General features: G+C 37.4%; 1 long non-coding RNA gene across 1 annotated transcript in view; it reads right to left on the minus strand.

The window, feature by feature from the left end:
- LOC129058738 (uncharacterized) overlaps positions 1-12,047 on the minus strand; it is a 45,440-nt gene that overhangs the window by 7,243 nt on the left and 26,150 nt on the right. The window lies entirely within an intron of this gene.

Consider the following 12,047-nt stretch of genomic DNA (forward strand, 5'->3'; position numbering starts at 1 on the left):
CAGAGCAATATAAGGATTCCATAAATGTATGAATCAGTGCAAATTTTCAACCAAGCATGACTCAGAGGAAAGAATGTAGACTAAAAGGTAAAAGACCGGTCTATTACTTCTGAATTCTCATGCTCACTGCCTGTGTAACCCAGGACAAATCAGTGCTATCCTCTGGGACCAGTAATTAAAGTGATTAGGTTAGACTGAAAAGTTTCCTTTTGACTCTGTCTAAAACTTAATACAAAGAATATCAAAGACTATCAAAAGGTTTGTTGCTGCATTCCATAACAGTTATGGTTTAAATTATTAGATAAGTCCTAAGGTTTTCATTCTAATAGTATTTATTATGACAGAATATAGAGTAAAAACTCGATTAGCATAAGGTAGAATTAAACATGGAAACTTCCTGGAGTTTTAACACAGGAAAGGGTAGATAATTTGATTAAAACTCCAAACCTCCTCTAGAAAAACACACAAACACATTTTGCATAAAATTTAAAAGATTCACTGATGCGTAGAAAGATTTAATTCTGAGAAAAACTGGGATTCGAACATGAGGAGAAGAAGAAAGGAGGAGTTACCCTAATTAACTGGTTACCTAGCCAATAGAAAAGAAGGATATCCAGGCGGCTCTTTGTTTAAAATCTAAATGCATTGTATTTGACAGCCACTTTATAATAGAATTAATCTTTTTATAGCTAGTCTCCAACTTAAACTCTGAGGTCTCTTGAAACTAGAAAGTGAATACAGCTTTTCTACTCATAGTTAAGCTTTTAAAAATATTAACAGAATCTTTTCATTCATTCATTAGGAAAAGGAAGTGGTTTTTCATTTTCATTCACCAGCCAGTTTCCTTTTCACTCTTAAAAAAATAAATAAATTTGGCATAAGGAATGATGAGGTGCCCTCTTCTGTTTCTAAACAGTTAATGCAGGGTTTTTGAATCCTAGCAATTTGAAGGATTTTGCATTAAACTTTGAACACAGCAAGATTTTAAAATCTGAAAGAATTTCTGTTGACCTCCAGTGATTGGAATATCTCTTTATGCAGCAGAAGTTCCTCTTTGCCAATTAAAAAGTCCTCATTTCTCTCTGTGTAATAGCACACCCTGTTCCTGGCTGAGAAGAAAACAAAATTAACCTTGGGCTGGCGGCTGTGCTGCCTGATTTCCCTGGGCGAGTGAATGAGCTCACCAAATGTATAAATAATGCGCCCAAGTCTCCTTGTTGCTCAGTTTTTTCATATTCATTGACCAGAAGCCTTGAGCACAATTCCAAACTGCTAATGTGTTAATACTTTCACCAGAGCTTGATTCCATAGTTTAGTAGATCTTCTTAAATAAACACTAATCAATTTTCTGAATGTCCTTGGTCAATTCTGAGATTGCTGAAAAAACAAATATAAAACAGTAAACCCAGAAGGATGACACAAACTTCCTGTTCTTTATTGGCAGAATTTTGCTGTGCAACTTACAAAGTTTGACAAATTATGCAAAGAAGCAAATGTAAAAGGACAGCTCTGAGATCCAAATTGAGGTGCTGTAGCACAGTTGTTTTAGTGGAACTACCACTGGGCTGCTGCCAGTCGCATCTGGGCAGGAAGGAAATGCAAATTAAAAGGAAAAATTAGGCCATTTTAGAGCAAAGTGAATTTTCAGCAAAAGCTCAGTGCTAACACTGAAAAATAAAGAAGGTATTATTCAGTTTTAAATCGGATTGATTAATTCTTTCTCTTGGTTATTCCAAAGTGCTTCTTTCACTCTTCCCCGAGGCACTGAGGTGTTTTGATAACGACTCATTATTTCTGCAGCACCAGTTCTTATCTTTGTTACTTCATTCAACCTCTTTTCATCTCATTCAACTACAGAAAGTGATTTTGACCTTCTATAAGACCCATAACCTTTACTGAAATCAAAGCTAATTGCTTTTCTTTTCAAATGTCTTTTAATCACCTTCAAAACTAAACAAATAACTTCAATCTAGAAAAATCAGACCTTGGAATCAGAATGAATGTTAGACATCCCTCTACTGCTTAGCAGTCCTGTGAACCTGAGATTCCCCAGCTATTAGGTCCAGAAATACCTGTCTCATTTATGTCACCAAATAGTTGTTAGGATAAAATGAGATTACATATGGAAATATACTTTAATAGCATTTATTGAGTACTTAATATGTATTAGGCACTATTCTTAGCCCTTATTACTTACTAACTCATTTACTCTTCACAAGAACTTCAAGAGAGAGAATTTTATCCCTACTTTACAGATAAGAAAACTGAGGCAGAGAAACTAAGTAACCTGCCTAAAGTCTCCTAGCTACTAAATGGAATCTGAAATTCAAACCCAGGTAGTCTGACTCCAGAGCTCACACTCTACAACCATACACACCACCTTCCAGTGTGGATATGAGTGTGGTTATTCATTCATTAATTTATCAGCTGTCTATTGAACATCTACCATGTGCCACACTCTGTTGGATTATTACTGGAAAATAATCAGATCTATAGGATTCACTCTTTACTATCTTCACTCTTTTTGCCCTATAGGAAATGAAGAGGAAAGGGTATAGGAAGAGAAAAGAAAGAAAACTCTAAACCTATCATTAAGAACATTTTCAAAATAGTCACATAGAGCCTTAAGATGCCACAGTTCAAATGAGAGGACTCCTCCTCTCTGGCATAGACCCAGTCACCACGGATAAGAGACTTGGGGGTGAGGAGACAATGGTTCAAAGCAGATCCCAGCCTCTCCACAGGCAGGGGCCGAGGGATGATGGGAGAAGCACAGACAAGACGAGTCAGGACCAGAGCCTTGAGCTCATTGAATGGCAGAGTCACTGAGTGGCAAACTCCAAACCCTCATGGCTAATCCTCACCGTTCTTCACTAGATTTCTATAAGACCTAAGAAAACTTCTGCAAAAGCATTTCCTGGACTGCGAATTTATCTACAATGTCAGAGGTAATGGAAAACCATAAGGAGGTGACTTCTATTGACCTCCAGCCCCAACAACGACTCCAAAATTGATAGCTGCATATGAGAGACATAGATATTTAATCTGCACATATGTATTTAATCTTTTAAATGGGGGAAGAGAGGCTCAAGTCCCAGAATTCACTGATACTCATCTATGAACAATTATTATTTAGAAGAAGGATAATTAATAGTTTTAACACTAATAGGCCTTTTTCTTCCAAAGCAGTCTTCTCCAGAAACTTCAAGTAAGTTTAAATTCATTAGTTAATCACCTTCTTCTGTAATAAGCAGTCATTGTTATTATTTATCCTATTTTTAAGAAAGAAAAAATTTAAATAAGGCAAGAATAATTGAGACATTTAGGCATTTCTATAAAAAGCCACAGCATGACACCTGCCAGGAAGAACGCCTCTATGAGGCAACATGCACATTTTCTTTCACTTGAAGATATCAGTTCCTCTTTGAAGACGCTAGCTAAATATGGACTCTATCCTCTTCCATAATCTACCCCTCTAATAAATACTTACAGCATTAACTTGGAAAGCTCAACGCCCCTCTCTCATCATACCCTTAGCCCATCTTCTAGGACACCCAGAAAGGGGAGGCTCATAGGGCCGATTGTTATCAATCAGTTCTCTATCACACACCAAACACACCACAGACACACATACACACTGTATATGAATGCTTACACACCCTCCTGACCCTGAACTTACTGGTAATTTTCATGGACATAGATGAAATGAATAAGAGGTTCACTAAATTAATGGTTGTCAATTGGGCCAACCAACAGTAATCCCGGGCCCCTGAGTTCAGATGTTTACTCAAAAAAACAATTTCAAAATCATTTCAGAAGTGAAAGAGTAGACAGAAGTGACTACAGACATTTTTCAAAAGTAAAGTAGAAGACTAAAGAGCATGTATGATTGCAAAATGGAGAAGAAAGAGAAACTCCATTGTCAGTTTGCTTTTCTGCCCAGCAGGGCTGTCATTTAAGTTGTCAAAGGGTAATAGAAGTCATCAATAACATGGTGGTGCCTGGAAACTTTTCATATTCAGCTTTGGAAAGACAGATTGGCTCTAGAAGGAGGCTCCATATATCAAGGGAGATTTAGGTCTTATCTGAAAAGGCACTTCCAAACAGAAAGTTTGGCTACCAAGGCTAACAAGAGAAGGGTGTAAATTCTGTAAATTCGTGAAACATATTCTTCCAAAGGCTGAACTAAGTGACATAGGATCACAGATTCCCAGAAAATATTTTAAAGATGTAGATTCTTACTCCAGGTGGATTCCGGTAATAATCCCTATACTCTTTCATTGAAAGTTTCCAGTGTGCAGAAGGTCACTACCGAGGCAGTCTTACATTTTTTGAATACTAAGTGCTGAGGCTCAGAAAATGATATCCCAAAATAAAGGCCTCAGAACCCAAAGTTTTTCCTCTAACTTCCTACCCTCCTGTCTTTGCCTTTTTATTCTCCCCTAAGGCTAGTCATAGAAACTAGAACCTTCTTCTCCAAAATGGGCTATAGAAACCAGAACTCTTTTTCCCCATAGCCAGCCACAAAACCTGAACATATTGCTCTAACTTTCCTCCCACGTTTCCATGTAAAAACCTGCCATAAAGAAATTATCTAGCCTAGTTGTTCAATCATAGGTTATAAGACCCCACCCCCAATTCCAGAGAGTGTCTTGCCCCACACCCAGAAAGAAGGAATGCATGCACAGAGAGGCCAAGAAGAATCTAGACAGGCCGGGCACAGTAGCTCACGCCTGTAATCCCAACACTTTGGGAGGCCAAGGCAGGCAGATCACCTGAGGTGAGGAGTTCGAGGCCAGCCTAGCCAACATGGTGAAACCCTGTCTCTACTAAAAATACAAAAATTATCCGGGCTTGGTTGCCGGCACCTGTAATCCCAGCTACTCGGAAGGCTGAGGCAGAAGAATCGCTTGAACCCAGGAGGTGGAGGTTGCAGTGAGCTGAGGTCGCGCCATTGCACTCCAGCCTGGGTGACGAGAGCAAAACTCCGCCTCATTAAGAAAAAAAAAAAAGAAGAAAAAGAATCTAGACAGATAGGCCTTATTGGGTTTCTCTACTCATTCTATTAGCATTAAATGATACCCTTTTTGTCCAGTCATATTTGCACATGGTTGTCCATACTTTGTTAAACCTAAGCATAAAACTGGACAGTTTTCCCTGCTTTGGGTCTTTATTCTAAAGGTTCCTGTGTCACATAAAACTGTGATCAAATAAATTTGTACATCTTTTCTTTTGTTAATATGCCTTTGTCAGTGATTTTCAGTGAACCTGCAGAACGCAAAAGGGAAGCCTTTCCTTGGTCCCTACATGAGCTTAAACCCAATATTTTTCATTTCTTTCACAGGACTACACTTCCTTATGTAATCTCAATACTGAAATCTTGCACATCTTCCCGATATTTTTCCAAGTAAAATGTACCTGGGAAGATAGTTAATATGCTGAATCTAAATTTTAATGCTATTTGAAATAATCAATTGGATAAAATATTTTGTCAATTTTGTCCTTTGGGAACATAACTAAAAGGTACATAAACTTTGATGTCTAAGTGAGTATGTTTTATATATTACACAAATCAGAATTGTGAAAGTTATATTTGGATTTTTATTAGGATAGGAGCAAATATAATTCAAAGGCAACCTTTCAGGTCCTGACCCTGGTTCTGCCTGACAGGCAAAATCCTAGCAGCCTAAGAATATTCTTAGGCATTATTTTATTTTTAGGTGAAACTTTTCCTTACTATTATTATAGTCTTTTAAAAATGATTTACTCTTTTAAAATTTAATTATTTTATATATATTTTCTCTTTTTTGATCAGACATCACCCTATCAATATTATTTATAAACCCCAATGTCACAGGTTATATAGACAATTACAAGATCCTCTTCTGAAAAAAGTAAGAGACAAAACAGATTCAGTTTTCAAGCAGGATCGAATGACAGGAGAAACAGTGTCCACCTAGCAGAATAGTGAAGTGAGAAGTAGAAACTCCAAGTGCAGGTATGACTCAGGAACAAGACGTGAAGCAAGATCAAATTGCCTGAGGTGAAACTACCGCTCAGCTCTGCTTATCAGCAATGTCCTGGCCAGTGATATGATATGCCCAACAGAAGTGAGGCCTCCCCATGGGCAAGGACAAGTGTCCATATCAGATTCAGCTGTGACAACTAGAATAGAGTCTTCACTTGTCCCTGATCCAAGCAGAGAAACTTAGAAGGAAACTAGTTCAAGAGCCAGATGTACAGACACTCCAAAAAAAGGTTTATTAAAATAAAATAGAAGATACTATTATCAACATTTGTTTGTTTGTTTTTAACTTTAGTTTTTAAATAATTACAGGTTCACATGAAGTCACAAAAATAGTTTAAAGAGATCCCATATACCCATCAGTCAGTTTTCTCCAAAGGTAACAATTTATAAAACAATAGTATAATTTCAAAATCGAGAAATTGACATTGGTACAACCTACAGACCTTATTCAGATTTCACCTGTTTTATTTTCATTCGCTCATTTGTATGTGCTTCTGTGTATGTGAGTGTATAGTTCTGTGTAATTTTACCACATATGTAGGTTTTTATATATTATCAAGCTTTAAATTTCATGAATATTGTAAACTACTTTTTAAACTCCCATGTTGTTGGTGAGTTTATTAAATTAGCATTGTAGTGAAATTCAGCCTCACTACTAAAGACACCCTATTTAACATTTAAAAACATTCTTTCTGCCTTTTAAATCAGCAATAGTTTTTAAGTGATAGTATTCAACTTTAGAGTATGGTAAGTCTGGCATTCTCATACACTACTTTTAGGCATCAAAATCAGTACCATCTTTCTGGAAACAAATATTTATCAAGGGGCTTTAAATGTTTGTATACTCTCTAATCTAGTAACTCCCCTTCTAGAAATATATCCTAAGAAAACAATTAGAGAATTGGATGAATTTTATGAGTTAATGTTCACTTAGTGTTACCTATACTAGTGAGGAATTAAAAATGGTCTAAATGTCAAAAAGAATAAGGGATCAGTTGAATAAGTTAGAGCCCACTGAACCAATGTTATATTGTACAATAATTTAAAGGAGCATTTTTTCTGGAATGTATAGCCTAAAGAAAATCCCCATAATAAAATTTTAACTAAAAACAGCCACTATAGCTCATAGTTTACATTTGTTTTGTGGACATATGTGTTTTAAAAGCTCTGGACTTCTGTTTCTGGGAGGAAGGCAATGTGCTTTTTCCCATTCCTACTGCTAATATAACTAAAAGCCCTGGATATTACATGTAAAACAAACATAAGAATACTCATAAAGGAGGAGAAAAGAAGGCAGACCCTGAGGTCTGGCTAGGAACCTCAAGACTTGAGGAATGACATGTTGAGTACCCTGGTCTTTCTGTTTTTATATATCCCAGACTCAGAGCTAAAGAAGACAGCCACACAGTAAACACCAAGTGTAGATTTTTTTTCTTAAAGCCCCAAAACGCACATTGTCTAGCCAAAGGACCAGGAAAGGAGCAGGCAAGCAAGACAGAAAATGTTTAGATAAAAACTGTTTTACTGCAGCCAAACACAACAGAAAAAAAAAAAAACTGTACCCCAGTCCTATCCATGCCAACAAACACTGAATGGGGAACCTAGATTTCCACCATCACCAGGCTATAATAATGTATCCCAATACCCCTACCAGTGTTGCATCAGAGAAGGCCAAGTGGGGAGCCTGAACTCTCATCCCCACTGGCCAGTAATGAGCTCCCTATCGTCCCCACTGGTGAATATGAGAGGAGGCCAACCACTGAATCAGAGTTTTCACCAATGCCCAGAGGTAATGAGGCCACCTTCCTCCCATAGTGTCAGTGAAGACTATGTGAGGAGTAACAAGGCACTCCTACACCTTCCAGGTGGGCAGGTATCAGAAGAGATCTAATGGTAGCCAGAATTTTCACTCCTGACCAGCAGTAATTAGGAGCCCTCTCCTTAAGTGTCAACAGGTGTCAAGTGGGAAACCTGGACTTCCACCCCCACCTGGCAGTAACAAGGCTCAGCCTCCCTTTCTCTGCTAAAGCAGTGTTTCAGAAAGCCAGCAAATACAGAAGGTTTAAATAAGATCCACACATTCTTACAATACCATGAATATCCAGATTTTTGTAAAAAAAAGTCACCTGTCATATCAAGAAACAGGAAGGTATCAAACTGAATGAAAAACATAATCAAGAGATGCCAACTGTGAGATGACAGAGATGGCAGAATTATCTGACAAATGTTTTAAAGCATCAGTCAGAAAAATGTTTCAATGAGTAATAACAAACACACTTGAAACAAATGAAAAAACTGAGGAGTCTTAGTGAAGAAACAGAATACATAAAGAAGTAAAATGCAAATTTTAGAACTTAAAAATGCAATAGCTAAAATGAAAAAACTCAAAAAACTCAGTGGATGAAGTCAGCAGCTGATATGGTTTTGCTGTGTCCCCACCCAAATCTCCTCTTGAATTCCCATATGTTGTGGGAAGGACCTGGTGGGAGGTAATGGAATCATGGGGGCAGGTCTTTCCCGTGCTGTTCTTGTGATAGTGAATAAGTCTCATGAGATCTGACAGTTTTATAAGGGGGAGTTTCCCTGCACAAACCCCTTCTTTGCCTGCTGCCATCCATGTAAGATGTGACTTGCTACTCCTTGCCTTCCACCATGATTGTGAGGCTTCCCCAGCCACGTGGAACTGTAAGTCCATTAAACCTCTTTCTTTTGCAAATTGCGCAGTCTTTGGTATGTCTTTATCAGCAGTGTGAAAATGGACCAATACAACAGCATAATGGAAAGGACAGGGGAAAGAATTAGTGAAATGGAAGACAGAACAATAGAAATTATCCAATTTGAACAACCTGAAGGAAATGTAGTTTTAAGAAATATATATGGCCAGGCGTGGTGGTTCATGCCTATAATCCCAGCCCTTTAGGAGGCCGAGGCAGATGGATCACCTGAGGTCAAGAGTTTGAGACCAGCCTGGCCAACATGGAGAAACCCCATCTATTAAAAATACAAAAATTAGCCAGGTGTGGTGATGGGTGCCTGTAATCCCAGCTACTTGGGAAGCTGAGCAGGAGAATCGCTTGAACTCGGGAGGCAGAGGTTGCAGTGAGCCGAGATCATGCCATTGTACTCCAGCCTGGGCAACAAGAGAGAAACTCTGTTTCAAAAAAAAGAAAGGAAAGAAAATAAATACAGCTTCATAAACATTTGGGAAAAAACAAAAGAGGAAACATTAGTGTCATCAGAGTTTGGAAAAGAGAGAAGAAAGAGGTTGTGCTGAAAAAAGACTCAAAGAAATAATGACTAAAAACTTCTAAAATTTGGCAAAAGACATAAAGCTACAAATTCAAGAAGCTGAAAAAATCCTTAACAGGATAAACCAAAGAAATCTACACCAAGAGACATTATACTCAAACTTCCCAAAACAAAGAAAAATAATTAAAAGCAATGAGGGAAATGCAGTAGATTACATTGATTGACTTTCAGATATTAAACTAACATTGCAACCATGGAATTACTTATGTCAGTTTATTGGAATTGTCCTTTTACTAGTACAAGTCCTTAAGTGTCCTTTTACTAGTACTAGTCCTTTTACTAGTAAAAGTATCTTTTTACTAGTACTACCTTCACTAGTAAAAGTTTGTCATTTGAACGACAGAATGTTGAGTCACTCCTTTCTGACCACGGTTTCTTGTACTAGTGCTAGTAAAAGGACGTGTACTACTGAAAGTAGTACTAGTAAAAAGATACTTTTACTAGTAAAAGGGCTAGTACTAGTAAAAGGACACTTTCACTAGTAAAAGGACTTGTACTAGTAAAAGGACAATTCCAATAAACTGACATAAGTTATTCCATGGTTGCAACGTTAGTTTAATATCTGAAAGTCAATCAATGTAGTCTACTGCGTTAAGAGACTGAAAAGAAGAAACCATATCAATCAATGCAGAAAAAACATTTGACAAAAATCAACACTTAGTTATAATGAAAACTCGCAGAAAAAAACAGGAATAAAGGAATCTTCTTTTACCTTGATTAAAAAAAAATCTATTGAAAAAACTGCAGCTAACATTTTGCCTGACAGTGAAAGACTGAGTGTCTTTCCCTTAAGATTAGAAACAAGGCAACTCCACTACTCTCATTCAACTCACTGATGGAAGTTCAAACCAATACAACAAGGCAAGAAAAGGAAATACAAAGCATACAGAACTGGTAGGGAGAAATAAAACTGTCCCTATTTGCAGATGATATGACTATCTACATAGAAAATTTCATTGAATCTACTAAAAAATACTCCTAGAACTATTAAATGAGTTCAACAAGTTTTCAGGCTACAAGATATATATATTAAAAATCAACTGTTTTTCTACATATTAGCAATGAATACATGGACACAAATTAGAAATATAAAGCCATTTACAACAACTCAAAAAATGAAATACAAATACTCCTTGACTTACTATGGGGTTACCTCCTGATAAACCTATGATAAGTCAAAAATATCATAAAGCAAAAATGCATTCAATGCTGGCAACACAGCAGACAGTCCCCTATTTACAATATTTCAACTTATAATTTTTCCACTTTACAATAGTGCAAAAGCAATACATATTCACTAGGAATAGTAACCCCATCATAAGTTGCAAGGAGCTCCTCAATTTATGATGGGGTTAAGTCCTGATAAACCCATCATAAAGTCCAAAAATCATGAGTTGAAGCATCATAAGTTTGGAACCATCCGTACTGATGTTTATGTAGACCTAATAAGTTATGTACAGGACTTGAATGCAACAAACTACAAAATGCTGATAACGGAAACCAAATAATCTAAATAAACAGAAAGACATTTTATATATCTATGTTACCTGATGACCACTAAAGCCATTTGAGTTTGCCACTCTTGAGATTTATATGTCTGTTAACTTCTGCTGTATAACAAACTGCCTCAAAACCTAATGGTTTAAAATAACAGCTGGGTGCGGCGGCTCATGCCTGTAATCCCAACACTTTAGGAAGCCGAAGCAGGTGGATCACCTGAGGTTGGGAGTTTGAGACCAGCCTGGCCAACATGGCAAAACCATCTCTACTAAAAATACAAAAATTAACTGGGTGTGGTGGTGTGCACCTGTAATCTCAGTACTCGGGAGGCTGAGGCAGCAGAATCCCTTGAACCTGGGAGGCGGAAATTGCAGTGAGTCAAGATTGTGCCATTGCACTCCAGCCTGGGTGACAAGAGCAAAACTCCATCTCAAAAAATAGTAATAATAAATAAAATAATGAAGATTTATTATTGCTCACAGTTATGTGGGTGGCTGGACACCTCTGGTATGGGCCACTCAAGATGGCCTTATTTACATATCTGAGGCCTCAGCTGGGAAGGCTGGGATAGCTAGAACAGTGGGAGCCTCTCTCCACGTGGTCTCTCATCTTCCAAGAAGCTAGCCCAGGCATTTTCAGGTGGTAATTAATGAAAGGGTTTCCAGCAGCAAGAGAGGCCAAATCTCAATGCACAGCATATTTTGAGCCTCTGCTTACTTACATCATGTTTGATAAAGTACCATTGTACACTAACTTGTCACATGACCATCCCCAGAGTCAAAAAGTGAAGACATATGCTTCACCTCTTTTTGTGAGGAACTGCAAAGTCACATGGCAAATGGCATGCATACAGGAATACAATAAATTTATTTCTTTTTATGCAGGTTTCTGCAATGTACTATGGTTTACTTTACCATTGTCCTGTTATGTTCTAATGTGCATCCTTGTATGTAAATCTTTGAACATCTCTGATTATTTTTCTTTATGAAAAGTTGAAAAGTTCTTGGTTTCATAAGTGAGGCAAAGGATTAATATATCTTGATTTAAAATTCCAAATTTTATTCTAGAAAGGCTGTGCTAATTTACTTAAGATATACAGCAATACACATTTATCTAATATTTTCATCAATATTAGACATTATTAATTTTTATTTGAGACAGGTTCTCGCTCTGTCACCCAGGCTGGAGCGCAGTGGTGTGATCACAGCTC

The sequence above is a fragment of the Pongo abelii genome, chromosome 2 (assembly GCF_028885655.2).
Source record: "Pongo abelii isolate AG06213 chromosome 2, NHGRI_mPonAbe1-v2.0_pri, whole genome shotgun sequence".
NCBI classification, from domain to species: domain Eukaryota; kingdom Metazoa; phylum Chordata; class Mammalia; order Primates; family Hominidae; genus Pongo; species Pongo abelii.